A 19,730-nucleotide genomic window follows, 5' to 3' on the forward strand; every position below is an offset into this window, starting at 1 on the left:
TTATAAAACTACAATTTGATTAGGTGAAAGCGCATCCCTGGCGGGGTTAAAATTCCATCAAATTGGCCTCATGGGGTGACCTGGCCAGTGGGTAATTCTATTGAGCTTCAACCAAGGTAAGCGCAGGTGGACAGGAGATGCGAGGCTGCCCGCAAGCCTATGATTCGGTAAAACCAGTACAGGCGGCCGGTGGCAAAGCTGGTGACTTCCAGTTATCTCCAGTCCAACCTTCTTTCCTCCAGTCACTTGTCTCTAGTGCGAGTGAGGCTCCTGTTCTTTCAGGCCCAGAGTTCTGAAGATAATGAGGCTTTCCCATACTAAGTCACTAAAGCAGCAAGAATGGATAAATGTAGATGTCAGTATTTTAATGTATTTTTGGTCTATCACCTGGGCGAGTTTCTTTTTCAGGCCCTTGAATTATAAAATGATCAGATAATAATGAGTTGAGAGCTGCTTCTTTCAAAGAAATTACATCCCATTCGGGAAAGGCAGGAGTTCACGAGGCTTGTATTTCTTCCACAGTGATTACTGTGGGAACTCTCATTTCAGTCTAAGTTTCTTTTTAGTGCCATGTAATACTGATAATAGAGATTTAGTTGCTGGCAGGGATGTGTAATTTCATTTTCGTTTGTTAACATATCATTTTGGAATAGCTTTGGCTTCTTTCGCGTTTTACCGCTTGTAACATTTATCTGAGCGAGTGATATTGAAGAAACTCCTGGCGATGGAAGCCCGGCCTAGCCGCAGGCTGATCCGAGTGCACGAGGCCCCGATGGACTCGGGTCCAGCCCATCACCCGGGAGCGCAGGGAGAGCCTGGCCGTGCGGTCCGCCGGGAGCAGGGCGGCGGACGCGGAGCCAGCACCGGCTGCGGCTTTCCACAAATAAGTTGCCTATGGTCAGCATTTATGGTTCCAGCCGGCCCCGGCTGCCAGGGCTTGAGATGCCACGGGCCCGTGCCAGCTCAGCTGCGTCTGTGCCAGGGCTGCTCGTACCATTCGCGGCCTAGGCCCATTTCCGTGGGAAGATGCAACTCATTGCAAACATTTTCATTACAATGGTGGCTGAGTAATAGATCAACTTCTTACTAAAACTATTTTTATAAAACCTCGGCAATAAAAACTGATAGCATACAATGCCCACACATAACCGGATTTCAACTCTGTAAATTTCGCCCAAGGATGCAGCTGTTTCCCACGTCATGGAAAGTGAGAGGCGGGAAAGAAAGGGGGTGCATGGGGTGGGGCCCCGGGCTGTGGCTCAGGTGGGGAGCATCGGCCCCTATGCCGAAAAGGTGGTGGCTTTGATTCTTGGTCAGGGCATACACCTGGGCTGTGGGTTCAGTCCTTGTTGGGCATGTCCAGGAGGCAAACGATGGATGTTTCTCTCTCACATAAATGTTTCTCTCTCTCTCCTTTCTCTCTTTCTGAAATCAATAAACATATCCTTGGATGAAGATTAACAAAAAAAGTGCATGTGGTGGGCAGTTGACACACAATTAACTAATGGTAGTGGGGCTGGATAAACTGTCCCAGTTTCTGATTGTCATAGGTCACATTGATTTTGTCTTCAACTTTAATTCAAGCTGGTTTCTAGTTCTCAAGCCCCCAAAGGAAAATGCTTCTGAAATCCTAGTCTGGGATAATATTTGTGTGTGTGTTTAGGGTGGTGGTATAATATTATTTACCAAGAACATTTGAGAAAAGTGTAACCTAAATTTTTGGCAATATATTTTCCCCCCACTAGATAAAGTCAGTTAGTACTTTGGAAATATTCAAGTTGTCACTGAAGTGTTGGGCTTCATCTGATCTTAGTAAACTAACTTTTGCTACAAAAATCAAGCATTATTATTTTTTCTACAGAAAAATCACAAAGCATTTAAACCAATTTCATAATGAAAATCCGGCTGTAGCTAACACAGAGGGGAATGGAAGATAGGTAAACTGAATTAACCCCTTTCGATTTTTTCCCCTTTGACATACAGTCCCACTGCCCAGGGCACACTTCAGGGGAAATTTTAAGAGGAAAACTGCTTCTCTCACGGGCAGAGCACACTGCATCTTCCCCTAAGTGAGCAGTATGTTTGAACTAAGGGATTTTGCTCTGCATCGATGTGGCCAGGACACACCACCTTACAAAGGTGGAGTCCATTCGTGGGCTGGTCAGGCATCAATCAGATACTCTCAGGCAAGAACTGTGTGGGCTGGATTTAGAAACTCTCACTAAAGAGCAAGAAAGGCAGTGCACGACACTGATGAGATTAGGTTAAAAACATTCTCTTTCCCTGTCTCCCTCTCTCATATATCTCATCTGGGGAGGGAGCAAACAGTCATGTTTCAGCAGACCTATTGCGAGGCCCATGGGGCGAGGCCCTGAAACCTCTGGTCCGCAGCAGTGAGGACCCAAGTCTGCCAGTGACGGTGGTCGTGAGTTTGGAAGGAGATTTCCAGCCCTACTGGACGGCTGCCCAAGTGAGAACTCAGTCCAAACCTGGGTCAGAACCACTCAGATAAGGAGCTCCTAGACTAACCTGCAGAAACTATGTGAGATAATGTAGGTTTGTTGTTTGAAGATGTTAACCTAAGATTTGGGGTAATTTGTTCCATAGCAACAGATGACTAATACAGTCCGTTTCAATGACAAATTGCAGTAGAAGTGTGACTTTTGTACCCACAGTCCTTCCTTATTGGATTCTCTCGAAGGCATCCCCACTCCTCCCCTTGACTTTAACAGTTAGAATTTCTTAAGACTCTGTAATCGGTTCTCTCCTCATCTTACCCATCATCTCAGGAGATCTTATTTGCCTGTAATTACCTCAAATACCAATCAAAAGCTTAAATTTATGTATTCCAACTTCTTGACCAGGGTGTTTCAACCTTGGCACTCTCATCTATGAGATAGGATGACTGCTGTTGTGAGGGGACTGTCCTGTGCATCGTAGGACGTTCAGCAGCACCCCTGGTCTCCACACCCCGCATGCAGGAGCACCCTCCTCTCTTCAGCACTGAAAACCCAAAATGCCTCCAGGTATTGCCAACTATTCCCTGGGGGCTGGGGGTCAATAATGCTGCTGAGGGTCACTCTCTTAGGCCTTTATTCAGAGATTCAGAGCTACATATTCAACAACCTATCCAAGTGTAGTATAATCCCATAGGCACCCAAACTTTACATGTTAAAACTCAGATTCATAATCTCAAATTTTCCCCAACTCTTGCTGGAAACCTAGTGATCTGGAGTGTCCCCCCTTTCATTAGCTGACACACAGCCTTCCAGCTGCTCAGTGTCTTAAAGACAAAATATTCCCCACTCTTAGTGAGGTCTTACTAATTCGACCACTTATCTGTCTTATCTAGGGTTAGTTCCCCAGCTATAATCTCAGGCAGTATCTGCTTCTCCTTTTTAAAAATCGTAATTAATTTAGGAAACTTTAGTGTTTGTCCTATCACCAATAATTTTAGCTTCACTAATGAGTGCGCCATATCTGTGTTCCTTGGCCTCTGTGTAACTTATACCTTGGTCAGAGTCTGCCAGGAAACACTCAGAAAATATTTGTTGATTTTAAAAATAAATAGCTAAAGGAACAAACCAAGAGTTCCTGGGAATTTTACTATTCACGCTACTGATGCCTGGGGATGACCCAACAGGACCATATGAGTATCTTATTTATTTGTTTTTGTTAATTCTCACCTGAGGATATTTTGTCCATTAATTTTTTTTTTCCTTTTGAGAGAGAGGGTGGGAGAGAGGGACGGAGGGGGGACAGAGAGAGAGATCGATTGGTTGTTTTCCGTATGCTCCCCAGCTGGGGCCAGGGATCAAACCCCCAACCCAGATACTTGCCCTTGACCAGGAATCGAACCCTTGACCCTTCGGTGTGCAGGCTGACACTCTAACCACTGAGCAACACTGATAACTGCATGAGTATCTTTCATAATAATTCTCTGTACAAACATTTCCCATTTTTATAACCTGGAAACTGTATGCCAAAGCTTTAGGTGTGAGCTTCACTCTTTCTATAAGAGATAAAGAATATCACTGAACGTATTATAAAACTGGTATCAGAGTTAATGAACCAACGGGTAAACTATGTATAACATGAAGAGTGATATGTAAATGGGGTGAAATTTCTTTTAAAAAGTGTCAAAATACTTCAATTTCAGAAGTGTAAATGAAAATGCGTTTCCCCTAGAAATTATAATTAAAAAACAGCAGATATATTTGAGCACTCTAAAAATTTTCTACGTGGCTGAAAGTGATACCATAATTAAAACTGAAGAAAACTGACAAGTATTTGATACAGTATTATTATGATAAAGAATTCTTGCAAATTAATAAAAAGGCAAATAATACATTAGAAATAATGGAAAAGAAAGTATGCAAAAGTAGAAACGAATAATAAATACTATTTGAATGAAAGTGCAGTCTGTTTCATGGACCAAAACACTGGAACAACTCGCACCGCCAACCGAGGGCTGTTTCGGAAACTACACCTCCTGAAAGAAAATTCCTATTCCAAAACCGAAATTGAGAATATAAATCTACATGTGCTAACAAGAGGGTATGTGTGTGTTCACACACACCTACATACATTTAAGTGGGAAAAAAAAAAGGTTACAGAATATGGATATCGTGACACTATTTTCATAAAACTGTATGTGTTGTGTGCATGTCAATAAAAATGGGTTAGACAGACACATGTTAGTGTGCTGATTATGTTTGGATGATGGGATTCTATTATTCTTAAGCTATATGTACTCCTCTAAATTGTTTGTGGTGTATATTAATTACTTTTATAATCAGAAAAAAATGCTTAGTTATTTTGGGTAAGTAATCCAAAAAAGTTAACTTTAAAGATCTTAGATATTTTCCAGGAAAATAAAATATATTTTGGAAATTTTAACCCCCAAGGGTCTGTCTCCTAGAAATATAATTTTTTAAATGTATTTTTGTTAACATATAGTATCTAAAGCTTTCTCCCATAAAAATCCTGATACTAACTTTTAATAATATAATTTTTTTTCTTTATGCAGCTATCGACATTAGAATTGCAATTTTAAACCTTCCCCAAATCGGTCCATCACAGTAGTAAGAAAAATTGGGATACGCCTACTCTCCCAAATGAAAATTAAAGCCAGCTGCTCAATTCTGTAGCAGACTTCACCTTAGCATTTTGCAAAAGTTTGTTGTAACTTGAGTAAAACAAGAAAAGAGGCAAACACTCCTCAGATCTTCTTTAATCTCTGGCCGAGAACCATGCAGTGAGGACCATGCCATCAACAGAGAAATGCCTTTTGCACAGGGGGCTTCCTCACAGAATAAATCGTCTTGTTTGTCCCCGAATTTTCTTTCGGTTTCATAAGGGTTAGCAAATGAGCTGGGCTCCTTTGGTGGGTCAGAGCAAGACTGTTAAAGCGACATTTTATCCCTCCTTTTGCCACAAAATTTTCTGCTCAACCCTAAGGGCCAAATTTAGAAATGTGATAAACCAGATGTGCTCATAAACTCGAATGCATACCTGAGGTGCCTTCCAAAACAGCCCCCGAAGTTTCCCACTGCACAGCTTCTGCTTCCCTCCTGCTGCCTGCACCGGTCCCAGCAGGCGAACTTTCCGCCCCCCCTTCTGAGCAGGCCGGCAGCTCCAGCTCTGAGAATGGTAGTCACGAGGCCTTTGCAAATAAGCACAAGTTGCATTCTGTCAACTCCAAATGAAATCATAACACGAAAACAAAACATTCATAAATTGATAGAAATTATAGAACATCAAATGAGAGACAAGAATTTTATTTCCTCACTTGTATAGTCTTGTCTCCCTGTCTATAAACATATGTTTGCACATGCTGTGTATTGATAGATTAACATATAAAATTACAACACTGCATTTGCAACACTGTAGTTAAGGTTGTCTTCACATTTATATTTCTGAGGCTTTATGTCTGAAGCATAAACATCTCTGGGCTGAGACCTGGCATGTAGTGCAAAAGGAGATGTGTTCAGCTTTGTCCTAGACACGAGGCAAGTTTCACAGAAAGCCTGGGATCTTTTTAAACATTTTTTTTTTTTTTTTTTTTTTTTAGTTAACCTAGTAAAATATTTTTAAAACGACCTATAAAAATGTTTAGGTTAAAATTCCTGAAAGTGATTCAAAACAGAAAACAAACAGAAAGTTTATATTTTCTTCATTATGGAGAGCGGAATATGTGTTTTAATCTAATCATACTTTTTAAGTTCGTTAGATCATTTGACTAAGTATAAGTGTATTAATAATGCTCCAATTAAACAATTTAAAAAAACATACAACATAACATTAGCGATCTACTTAGCCCCTGAGCAGATATATATTTTATGTGACATAACTGACTCTAAGTTGCTTCCAAAATGATGCTAATAGACAATTATAAACACTGTTAACGCCTGTATTCACATCTAAATGTTTTAAAATATTATTTTACAGAAAAAGAGTTCATTGAGTTTAGTAAGGGTGTTGACAAATATTGAATGAGTTCAATATTCTGCTTTGGAACAATGTTTTCAAAAGATTTATAAACTTGGAACAAAAATAAAACTTCAAAAGTCAAATGTATTTACTGGTTAGATTATTTCCTGTACATTATTTGAAATTCTCAATATTTTCCTGATGGTTCTGGACACATTATTTCAACCACGTTGCTTGTTTGTTTGCACAGATCTTGCTCTCATTTATTAGAACAACATGTTTTAAAAATGAAATCCCTCTGTGGCAACAATGGGTTAAATAGCAAGCAAAGGTTTCTCAAATCACATAAAGTTTGCTTTATAACTTACAAACATCTTTAAGTCATTTTTCAATACTTTCCAACTTTCTCAGAAGAACTCTCCCTTACTTTTTTAAAATCTGGGAGTGAGAAAAATGTGCATTTTGTGGAATGCCAGGCACATGTTTATTCACAATTAGCTGTGAAGCATATGGAATACATTTTTCTGATGGTACACAACTTTAAAAGGCCATATTGGAAAATATTTGGGGGGGCTGCCCACTGCATTTGAAACCTCAGTCATGATATTTAGTGACCCTGATGTGTTCGGTGTCAACGGTGGAACGATGCCTGCCGCACATCCGAGCACAGGGGATGGAAGAACAAGCCGTTTTCCAGAGTAGAAAGACCAGCTTGGACTCATCCCTCCGGTGTCCCTAAGTTCTGCAGCAGCCCCTGGGCCCTGTGTGCTCGTTTCCCAGCTTCTGCCCCCCCCCCCCCGGCCTGGTGCAGTCGCACTGGGCCCCTGCCCTGCAGCCCACAGGGCAAGCCCCCCGCCTTGGCCTCCCCTACCAAGCATGGCACTTGCTCTCACGTCCCTGCCTAGCAGCAAATGCTCTCGGGCATCATTCCCCGTGGACTGACCCAAGAAGTCACTCGCCTTGGGTGGGACAGCTAGGGATGGGTCTCAAACAGGAAAACCAACAATACAAAGCCTGGAAGAAAAGTGGGAATCACTCAAAGATTATGGGCCTGGCCTTTACATCCGGTTCTATCAAATGCACATTTGACAATCCTACTGTTTTTCTTGGGGCGTAAACATTTTCTTTTTTTCCTCCGAGGTAGCATGTTACAGATGCAAGTGGCTCCGAACTTGGCCTGTCGTGTTCTGAAGTTTCCAGCAGGAAGAGAAGATGTTTTCTGGGATGTTCGCTCCTCTACTTAGAGTCTGTAAGCTTTTGGGATTGAGGAAGGAGTTCTTCAACATAAGCAATAGGCTCTAATTTATAGAAAAGGTTCGTGTTCATTTTCTCGACCTGCCCTTATGATATGAGCTGCTTGGAAAGCTAAGGGTCGAACCCACTCAGGGTGGCGATTTCTGTGGCTCCCTCTCCCGGAGGGCGGGTCGAGGGGTGAAGCACCGGGCTAGGTGCGGACAGAGACCAACCAAGTCTCGTTTCTTGGGGACGCAGGTGGCCGCTTCACCTGTGAGTGTCCTGGAAATATTTCCGAAGCCCAGCGTTCCTGGAAAAGCCAGCAGCGCCTGCTGTTATTCCGCCCACATCGGGGCTGCCTCTGTGTCGTGCGTGTCGCAGAGGGAGCCAGGGGGCCGCTGTGTGGACCCCCAGCCCTGCAATTGTGCTGGATTTGCTCTAGCCTGGTGTGGGACGCAGCGAGACCTTAGATCCGCCGGACTATTGGTGCTGAATACTTTATTCATTTCAAAAAGTAACCCAAGATCTATGCGTGCGGGATGTTAAAATAATGACTGTGACGCATCTGCCTTCCTGGCTGGGTGGCACCAGCTTTATTCCTCCCAAGAAGGACACTGTGGCAGGCGGCCTGTTACGTTCACCAAGTGTCCATGCTGCGGGCCACGCTTCCGATCTTGTTGGAAACACTGAGGTTACTGGACAGTGGGTGACGTAGCCGCTGGCCAGCATCTTAATCTGTTGTCCCTTAAGTGGAAAGTCTGTCCCCTGGCATCAGTGTTGTTTACGCTCCATCACGCCCATGTTGGATCTGCACTGACCGGCTGACCGGCCACTGTCCTTTCCTGCTCTTCCCCACGCCTGGCTTTCTCATCTGTTGACATAAGACCCAGGTTCTTAACGTATTGTTCATATTGAATAAATTACATGTCCAGTTACATATGCATTACACATTTTACATGTGTCGATAGGTTTGAGATTCTTATATTACTTAGTATGTTACATATGCACTTAAATTATTGTTTGTGATTGTAGTGTAAACACTGTCGGTGTTTCTTGACGCCGAAGGTATGGCATGTTGTTAACCTGGACCCTGACGACGCGGCCAAGCGAGACTATGAAACACCTCCATCCTCTAGAACTTACAGGTGGCATTTGTCCGAGTCTATACTTGCCCCAGCCCATCTGCCATAAAAGTGGCCATACGTGAGAGCAGCGAACACACCAGCTACTGAGAAGAGGCTCTTTATTTTCCCACTGAGTCATTCAGCCTTAATGACATTTCCCGGCCAAATAACAGGCCAAAGAAATCCAATATTGTTTGCCACTCAGCCTAATAATTTCTTCTTTTTACTGAACACTGCTAGAACTCGCCCAGATGCTTTGCGAGGCTCCACCTCAGATCAGTCCCGAGTGGCGTTTACACTCCAAAGCCAGCTGGAGAAGACACTCTGGAAGCCAGGCCCTCAGTGAGTTTCTCAGACACAGTCTTCTCTGAGGGGCCTTGGGGCCCGGCCCCCCAGCGCCCAGCACAGAGTTCCCCTGCGACAGAAAGCCCCAGAACATCAGCAAGGGATGGTGACTGTGTTCTTAAAGGAACTTCAGACACCTTATAACAAATCTGGATGTGCTTAAAATATCCCTCAGGACTTTCAAAAAGTCTGGATGTGTTTTCTCAAATCACTATTTAAAGCATATTAGAGTTTTTTAATTGCACTGGGGACTTTTCAAAGCATATCAGGACAAAACAGTAGAGTATAGGCCCCAATATGCTAATGAATAGATAGCTAGACACCTGAAAGAAACCCGCCACACTCCATTAATCAGGCAGTAATTGAATTGGCACCGTGCTTTTGTGCAAACTACATGATAATTGAAAACCCAAACCTGGCAGCGGTGAGGGCAAGGTCCTCCACAGTGGGGCGGAGCAGGGCACCCTGCTTCCCGTTGTCAGTGGGCAGTAGGCCCTCCTGCCACAAGGCTTTGCACAGGGATTGCTGGCTGTGCCTCCTGCCGAGATGATCTGTGAGGCGTGTGAAAAACATGCAGTTGTTCCAGGCACAACCCCATGGAAAGGCAGGTAACGCTGGTACGCGTTCCTCTGTACCTGAAGACATCTGCCAATTAATGTGATTATAAAATAATAGTGGGGAACAGATGCTGCATTTGCTAATTTTATATCTGACTCTTTGAAAGCTAAATACCTGGGGATTTAACTGGCAAATCCTACTTTGCTTACGAAAAAAGAAACAATACATGCATTTCTCTCACACAGCTGATGTGGGGTGATTCTGGAGATTGGTTGCCCACAGTAAGAGCTCAGCGAGAGGGAGGCTGATTGCTTCTAAATGAAGAGAAGAAAAATAGCATTTTAAGCCTTTTTACTACAAACAGAACATTAAGCACATCTCTACACCAAAAATAGGCTGTTGCAATAAAAGAGTTTTGCTTGTCATACTGTGATGAGAATGGAGAGAAAAAAGATGCGGATAAGATGAAGATTGGCATGATTTTCCCATCCAGAACTTTAAAACAAATCATCTTGGAAAAACATGGGAACTTTTTACATTTTCCACCCCTTTAACCATACAGGGGAAGCATAAACAATGAACTCATGGGGAAAGAGAGAGCTTTCGTGGCTGTGGGTATCCATGTGGAGAGAAATCATTTAAGAAATTTAGAAAAAAAGTTAAGTATTTTTACTTAAATATTTTCATTCTCATTTATTTATTTGCTTCCTCCCTGGAGGTGTGTTTGGTGTGAAAGATACCTGAGATGTGTGATTTTTAATCCAGACGCTTATCTGAACTGATTCTCTGTACCGTGTCTCTCCCAAGCTGTCTCTGGCCCAAAAGGTCTGCTCCGGGTGCTAGTTCCTTTTTCTGATCATGCTATTCAATAGGACTATTAATAAAACAGCGCCTTGGGCTTAGGTACAGGATATGCCCCATGTCTGCGGTTGCAGGCGGTTACACAACCACTCAACTTGACTCCGTCACCTGTCTAGAGAGAAAGCTGTATGACTGGGGATTCGGGACCTTTTTTCTAATTTTTGTTTAAAATATTACAGATGTCCCCCTTTCTCCCCAATGACCCATCCCACCCTGTCCCATTCCCCTCCCCAGTCCCTCTCCCCACCATTGTCCATGTCCTTGGGTTGTGCATATATGCACATAAATTCTTTGGTTACTCTCTCCCCCTCCACCCACCCTCCCTCCTCCATCCCTCTGACATTCGTCAGTCTGATCCATGCTTCCATGTCATTGAGTCTATTCTGTTCATCAGTTTATTAAGTTCCTTAGATTCCACGAATAAGTGAGATCACGTGATGTTTGTCTTTCTCTGCCTGGCTTATTTCACTCAGCATAATGCTCTCCAGGTCCCTCCATGCTGTCCCAAAGGGTAAGAGCTCCTTCTTTTTTACAGCTGCGTAGTATTCCATGGTGTAGGTGTCCCCCAGCTTTTTATCAGCTCATCTACTGATGGGCACTTGGGCTGTTTCCGTTTTATATCCTGCCCCTTTTACAAAACTAAAACCCTTGTCTCTCCTTTAAAACTGTTCAGAGAAATAAAACAATATATGCAGTCTAATTTAAAGAAATCCCAAATCAAAGTTATGTGGAAAATGGCTTTAGTTTCAAGTCTCAACCCCCGCTAAACTTCAGAAAAGTGCAAACTCACATAAAGGCCACCGGGGCCTCAGGCCCCAGGCTTGAGAGGACAGGGGCTGGGGAGAGGGTGCACTGCTGGGGAAGGCGGGACACTGCTGGGGAAGGGTGCACACTGCTGGGGAAGGCGGGACACTGCTGGGGAAAGGTGCACACTGCTGGGGAAGGGTGCACACTGCTGGGGAAGGCCGCGCACTGCTGGGGAAGGCCGCGCACTGCTGGGGAAGGTGGGACACTGCTGGGGAAGGCGGGACACAGCTGGGGAAGGGTGCACACTGCTGGGGAAGGCGGGACACTGCTGGGGAAGGCGGGACACTGCTGGGGAAGGGTGCACACTGCTGGGGAAGGGTGCACACTGCTGGGGGAGGGCGCACTGCGCGGGGCGGCTCAGGGCCCTTCCAGGCTCCAGCTCGCCAGCTGAACTTCGCCATCAGTAACTATGTCTAATTTTTCTTGTGTTTCATGGAATGTGATAGAACGTTAGCTAGTGTCCACCAGCGAGCCTTCAGGCAAAGCCGTACCCATGCCACGGACCCTGGGTTCTCTTCTGCGAAACTCACACACACACACACACACAGAAACACATACACATACACACACACACACACACAGAAACACACACCTGATGGCTGCTTTTCTTATGTGGGGGTCTCCTTAAGCCCCAAGCTGCTTGGTTTTACTTTTCATACTTCAAGGCGTTACACAGACCTTACTGTGGTTGCTAGTGTGCGCATGGGTGTGTCTCCCATCTGCTGTGTGTGTGTCCCCCCGGTGTGTGTGTGTGTGTGTGTGTGTGTCCCGGTGTGTGTGTGTGTGTGTGTCTCCCGGTGTGTGTGTGTGTGTGTGTGTGTGTGTGTCCCCGCTGTGTGGGTGTGTGTGTGTGTCCCCCCGCTGTGTGTGTGTGTGTGTGTCCCGGTGTGTGTGTGTGTGTGTGTGTGTGTCCCCGCTGTGTGTGTGTGTGTGTGTGTGTCCCGGTGTGTGTGTGTGTGTGTGTGTGTCCCCGCTGTGTGTGTGTGTGTGTGTGTCCCCCCGCTGTGTGTGTGTGTGTGTGTGTGTGTGTCCCTCCGCTGCAGGCTTTACTCCACAGCAGCTGTCTGGTCCCCTTCCTCCTGGGGCTGGGCCACCACCAGGCCTGAGGCCCCGCAGCCTGGCCGGGCTCCGGGCTCCAGCACTGCCCGCTGAGCTTTCCCAGCTCCGCCCGGACCCCATCTCGTCACCTTGGCTTGGGGTTTGGGATGAACAGGCTTGAAATAACTTTTGCAAACATTGATTCCTTCTAACCCGACTCCTTTCTGTTATTATATCTTATATCCAGTACGTCCCGCTTTCCCTCCAAGACATAGCCCAGCCCCTGGTTCCCGCTCCTCAAGCACCGCATCCCTCCTCCACCTCTGCCGCGGCCGGGAGCCTCTCTGCTCCCACTCCTGCCACCCCAGGGGCCATGCACAAACGTGGGTGACTTGAAAAAATAACCCTATCACCTTCCCCCAGCCTACTTAAAAACGTATCAGGAGTTTCCCGTTGTGTTCAGAATGAGATTCCTTCTTCTCACTGTGATGTCAAGATATCGAATCAAGGCCTGTCCCCCTTTCCCCCCCTAGGCCCCCATCCCTCTTTCTTCCTCCAGATCCCCGCACACAGGGCGTCCCAGCCGCACGCTGACTTGTGGGCTGCAGACTTTCCCTTCCCTGTCCCCACTGCCTGGCACGCCTCCCTGGGCTCTGAGAAGCCGATTCCTTGCATCCCCCAGGCTTCAGCTCAAGGGCCATTTCCTCAGAGCCCTCCCCCATCCCACCCGCATCACTCCCCACCCTCACCGCATGTCACAGTCTCAGAGTGTCTGCGCCAGCTGTTGACTTCTTTACTGTTTGTCTCCCTCGACAGGAGTGTAACCTCTGCCAGGACAGGGACCTGGTCTTTTTTTACCCCCGCCACACTCCCAATGCCCAGGACAATTCTCAACAAATACTTAGGAAACGGCTAAAGGCCTGTTTGCGGGCAGAGCCTGCGCCTGCAGTCTGTGCAGCTGCGGAGGACATCCTAGCCCGTGGTAGACGCAGGCTCGGAGTCTGGGTCCTGTCCAAGTGTTTTCAGAAAGAGAAATCAATAACCTCCCCAAATTACCTTTTTTTTTTTTTCCTGGAAAAAACCCTTAATTTTTAATGCAAGTCTGTATCAATCAAATTTGAGTCCATGGGAACAGATCGAGGAAAAATCAATCTATTTTAAAGCAAGAATAAAATAAATAAATAGAATGGCATTCAGGGGCTGCCACGTTACCCCACAGAGGCCTAGGAAGCGGTAACTATGTTCAGCTTGCGGGCTGTGCAGTGTGTGGCAGCTAGTCAGCTCTGCTGATGCAGTAAAGGGACAGATGTAGATAAATAGATGGGCGAGACGGTGCACCGTTAGACTATTTATTTAAACTGCAATGTGAATCTCACGGTTTCCAAATGTCATGAAATATTCTTATTTTGATTTTTTCCAACCACCTGAAATGTAAAACCATTCTTAGCTTATGGGCCCGATTAAAACCTGAGAGCGGGCTGATTTCACCTGCAGGCTGCATTTTGCCCGCCTTTCTTTTAAGAGTGTTGGACTGGCCCTTCCTCCGTCTTTGATATGCTAAGAAATGAGAGTTGCCTTGATTTAGAGTTTCCACGAGGTTCTTCTATGTGCACAGAGTCTGGATCTTCTGGAGGCACCTGCATCTCTGACTTTGTTGCTAACAATCCTCTCTGACCCTCAGTCATTAATCCCTTTAAAAACTCTAATGCCTTTATTTCTTCTTTTCTTCTTTTTATAAAATATATATTTTTATTGATTTCAGAGAGAGGAAAGGAGAGGGAGAGAGAAATAGAAACGTGAAGGGTGAGAGAGAGTCATTGATCGGCTGCCTCCTACACCCCCCTGACTGGAGGTCAGGCCCACAGCCTGGGCATGTGCCCTGACCGGGAATCAAACCTCGATCTCCTGGATCACAGGTCGATGCTTAATCGCTGAGCCACGCCAGCCAAGCATGACTTTATTTCTTGATAAGCTGCAGAAAAATCTCGCTTGTATAGGACTGGAAAAGGTGCCCCTTTATGTCCTGCCTTTCTTAATAGGTGGCATCTGTTTTCATAAGATTATTTCTATAAATCATTATTAACCTGCATACATTCTTACATCTTCTACTCTGTGCTACTCCATATATTCCATTGTTTCTTTCCTCCCAGCTACAGGCTGGGGGTTGGAAAGTGGAGAGGAATAAGTAGAATATCATATATACTCCATGCCCTTGAGATCTAAAAAGAGAGCTCCTCCCTCTTTATGATTGCCTAAAATTAATCATAGGTCTTCTTTTCTTTTTTTTGTTTTGTTTTGTGTATTTTTTTTATTATGACTTAGTTTATTCAGTTGGAATTTTTATGCAGGAATTTAAAATACACAGAATAAATATCTATATGTATTTTTTTTCTGTCTCTGAGAACACTTGCAGTAATATGTTAACTACTACGGTTTCTTCTTGAAAATGTGTCGGTTAGCCTTGGCCGGGTGGCTCAGTTAGAGTGTTGTCTGGTGCACCAAAGGGTGGAAGGTTAAATTCCTAGTCAGGGCACATATCTAGGTTGTGGGTTGACCCCTGCTCCTGGGGTCTGAAGAAGGCAATGGATCAATGTTTCTCTCTCACATCCATGTTCCTCTCTCTCTCTTTCTCTCTCTCTCTCTCCCTCCTTCCTTCCCTCCCTTCCAGTCTCTCTAAAATAATCAATGGAAAAATTATCCTAGGGTGAAGATAAATGAAGACAATAACAAATTGGTGTTTTATGTCCTTTTGTCACTAGCTCTTCCAGTTGCTATTGCTACATAACAAACCTAAAAACCTGTCTTAAAACTGGTAAGCTGCTCCTGAACTTGCTGTCTGGGCGGGCCTCTCCAGGGACATCTCATCTCTGTTCCTTGGGCCTCAGCTGGGACAACTAGATTGGGGGCTGGAGGATCTTTTCCTAAGGGCTCCCGCATGGCCTGGAAGGCCTTGACATTCCATGGGCTTCTTGGTGCCAAAAACCAGGCATCCATTAGACAGAAAGTGAAAGCTCTGAGAACAGCCACTCAGCCACCAGGATCCACGCCGTGAGACAGGGGCCCGAGCTGCCAATTTTTCACCCAACAGGATTTTAATACTGCCGTGTTCTATTGGTCAACAAGTCACAGGGCACAAACCCGAGGGGACACAAATCCCAACCTTTGACAGAAGAAGTGTCAAAGAATTTGGGGGTCGTGTTTTAAAACCTCTCCTTCAGTTTAATGGCAATCACACCCAAATTACCAGAGTGAGTGGCTGCTTGTCAGCATTTCTTCTATGTGACCTCCCCTCTTGGCTGACACCCCTTTCTGCATTCCCATTTCCTCTAGCACTGGGGACAGTGAAAATAGGGGGCCTGTTTTCTCTTTACCCTCCTGTTAGCCTTTGTTTCCCTCCTTGTCAATTTCTCTTTCCTTCCTTGCTCACCTTAAGCATTGGATTCCTCCTGGGTTCAGCCCCCCAGCCTCTCTTCTCTCTAGCTGTTCTTGCTGAGCCCTAGAGCACCAACTAATATCTGCACTCTGTTGATGCCTAATTTGTGTTTCAATTCCCACCCGTTTGCTGTGCCCCAGAGCCCCTTTTCTATGTGCAGTGCAAATGTTCCTTTCAAATGTGACACTCCCTGGAGCTCCGCTGGCCCTGCTGAGCTCTGCCTGGAACGTTCCCGCCCTTGACTGGATCTGCTGTTGCTCAGGCCATGCTCCACTCCCTGATTGCGTTTGCTCACTTGGATGCTCTCCCCTCCTTCAAAACCAGCTGAAACTCCCTGTGCTCCATGAAACCTCCCTGATTCCATCAGAGCAAATTGCTCTGAGTGGTTGCCATTATACTTTGAGTTTTTTTTTTTTTTATGTCTTTATTGATTTCAGAGAGAGGAAGGGAGAGGGGGAGAGATATAGAAACATCCATGATGAGAGAGAGTCATTGACTGGCTGCCTCCTGCACACCCCTGACTGGGGATGGAGCCCGCAGCCCGGGCATGTGCCCTGACCAGGAATCGAACCGCCATCTCCTGGATCCTAGGTTGATGCTCAACCCCTGAGCCACGCCCGGCCAGGCACTTTGGGGTTTTTTGAAAATGTAAGAGATGAACTTAGTTGCAACTTTATTTGAATATCAACGTCAGCTCTCTTCATAGATGCTAGGTCTCTGTTCATTTATTGCTCATGCAGTGTAATTAAAGAAATAAAATATGCCTTTAACTTAAAAAGTTGTGGATCATTCATTTCCAGAAAAATCCAGATATAAAGTAGAGTAAATTTATTTGGAATTTCTTTACTGTGTAAGGCTGGCTCTGGGGTTTATCTGGTCTGGGAGTGGGGTTGTGTTAGCCTTCAAGATGTGGGGCAAATTCAATTCCCTAGAGGATAGTGTGTCCTTGCATTTAGCAACTGCGATGGCCAAAGAGATTTACTGAGACAAACGTACTATTTTTCCATTTGACTTTCACTAAATTTGAGAAATTTGGAAAGTGTCAACTGGTCACTGTTCCACCTCAGACCCTGTGCAATTGAAAGTGGAATGTTCAGCACCATGTCCTTCCCGGCTCAAAGGAGAGAACTGACCTGGCAAGTCGTCCTGTGGCCAATTCCCCTGAAGAGGCCTTACCCCAAAGTGTTGGTGAATATTTTGAAAAGTATCAATATACGCTTAGTTCTTTAATATCACAATCTGAATAACATTAGCTGCACAAAGGATGCTGGGAGAGCAAACAGCTATTATGGTCACATAATGTATCAGAAGAAGCCGCTATTCTTTGATTCAAAATACAAAGAAACCTACCCAGTCCTTTTTCAACAAATAGTTTCATCCTATTAGGCATTTTGAACAGGCCAGGCTTATACAAAGAAACTCTATACTTACTTAGAGTTGGCCTGCTTAAAAAAATTTAGTAACACATTGGGGACTATTTTCTCGAGCTATCTTATTTCTTCTAATCATTGTCCCCCTTCGCTGGAGAACTTCCCATTCTTCAGCAACATATGGATGAAACATTTTTTTAGTAATCATGTCTGAACAGAGTAATCATTCCCTCATTAACCAATTATTCTTCAAAATCAAACGCAACAGGCATATTTGCTAGGAAAATTTACTTTAATAAACCCTAGGAATCAGATCTCACATCTCTCATGTTCAAATGGATTAATTCAAAGAGCACAGCGTAGATAACAAAAGAGGCCCCTTGTTTTATTGTTTTATTTTTATCTTACTTTTTTTGAGAGTTGATCAGTGTAATTTTATTAGTAGCATTACTGTGTATAGTATATTTACTGGCATACTACATACAGAAAAATACACAGATCCTAAGGGCACAGCTTGATAAACTTTCACTTAGTGAAGACACACATATATCCTGTACCCAGACTGAGAGAGATAATTTTACCATACCCTAATGGTCCTCATGTACTCTCTTCCAGACCCTAATAGACCCCACATACTCCTTTCCAGGCCCTAGTAGCCCCCATATACTCCCTTCCAGGCCCTAACGGACCCCATGTACTCCCTTCCAGGCCCTAATAGCCCCCATGTACTCCCTTCCAGGCCCTAATAGCCCCCATGTACTCCCTTCCAGCCCTGAGTAGTCCCCATGTACCCGCTTCCAGCCCCTATCTCTGAGCAGGGTAACCTCCTCACCATGATTAGTCAGCTTGTTCTTCTTTTTTTTTCTCTTTTGACATTTGAGATTTAAAAAAAAAAAATTATCTTTATTGTTGAAAGTATTACAAATGTCCACTTTCCCCCTCATTGATCGCCTCCACCCTGCACCCCCCTCTAGGCCTTCATCACACTATTTTCTGTGTCCTTGGGTTATGCATTATGCACATAATGTCTTAGGTTAATCTCTCCCCACCCATCCACCCCTGCCTTCCCTCTGAGATTCGTCAGTCTTCCATGCTTCTATGTCTCTGGATTTATTTTGTTCATCAGTTTATTTTGTTCAATAGATTACATAAGAGTAAGATCATGTGATACTTGTCTTTCTCTGACTGGCTTATTTCACTTAGCATAACACTCTCCAGGTCACTCCTTGCTGTCTCAAAGGGTAAAGGATCCTTCATTTTTATAGCTGCATAATATTCAACAGTGAAAATGTCCAAGAAGATGCTTAACATGATTTCCATCTTGAACTTGTAGAGACTTGTTTTGTGTCCTAACATGTGGTCTGTCTTTGAGAATGTCCTATGTGCTCTTGAGGAAAATGTATATTCTGCAGCTTTGGGGTGAAATATTCTGTAAATGTCAATTAAATCCATCTGATCTAGTGTGTTATTTAGAGTCACTGTTCCTTGTTGACTTTTTGTCTGGAAGATCTATCCAGTAAAGTCAGTGGAATGTTAAAGTCCCCCACTATGACTATGTTGCTTTTGATCTCTCCTTTAAAGTCCTCCAGAAGATTTTTTTTCAGCCTGTGTAAGTCTTTTGTTTTAAGGTGCCTCTCTTGAAGACAGCATATATTTGGGTCTTATTTTCTTATCCATTCAGCTAAACTATGATCTTTGATTGAAACATTTAATCCATTTATATTTAAGGTTATTATTCATAGATACTTATCTATTGCCATTTTATTTCTTTATGCCTATGTTTCTCATTCTATTTCTACTTCTTAGTACAACAATCCCTTTAAATTTCCTGCAGTGCTGGTTTGGTGGTGATAAACTCCTTTAGCCTTTTTTGCCTGGGAAGCTCTTTATTTCACCATCTGTTTTGAATGATAGTCTTGGTGGATAGAGTAGTCTTGGTTTCAGATCCCTGCTTAGCATTACCTTGAATACTTCATGCCATTCCCTTCTGGCCCGTAGAGTTCCTGATGAGAAGTCAGCTGACAGCCTTATGGGAGCGCCTTTGTAGGTAACAGGTTGCTTTTCTCTTGCTGCCTTTAAGATTCTCTTTGTCTTGAATTTTTGGCGTTTTAATTGTGATGTGTCTGGGCATGGGCCTCTTTGATTCTTCTTGCTTGGGGCTCTCTGTGCCTCCTGAACTTGTGTGACTTTTTCATTGACCAAGTTAGGGAAGTTTTCTGCCATTAATTCTTCAAACGGGTTCTCTAGTCCTTGTTCACTTTCAACCTACTCTAGGACTTCAATGATACGATATTTTTATGTTTCATGTTGTCCCACAGCTTCCTTAGACTGTCTTGTTTTTTTTTTCTTTTTGGATGTCTGATTGATTTTTTTTCTACCCTCTCTTCTAATTCACTGACCCCATCCTCAGCTTCCCCTCAACTTCTGTTCATTCCTTCCTTTTTTTTTTTTTCTATTTCTACTATGTCATTCTTAATTTCCTTCATAGTTTTCATTCCTTTTCTCATGCTGTTGAGCACCCTTATGATC

This window comes from Miniopterus natalensis, chromosome 13 (genome assembly GCF_054644295.1).
Source record: "Miniopterus natalensis isolate mMinNat1 chromosome 13, mMinNat1.hap1, whole genome shotgun sequence".
NCBI lineage: Eukaryota > Metazoa > Chordata > Mammalia > Chiroptera > Miniopteridae > Miniopterus > Miniopterus natalensis.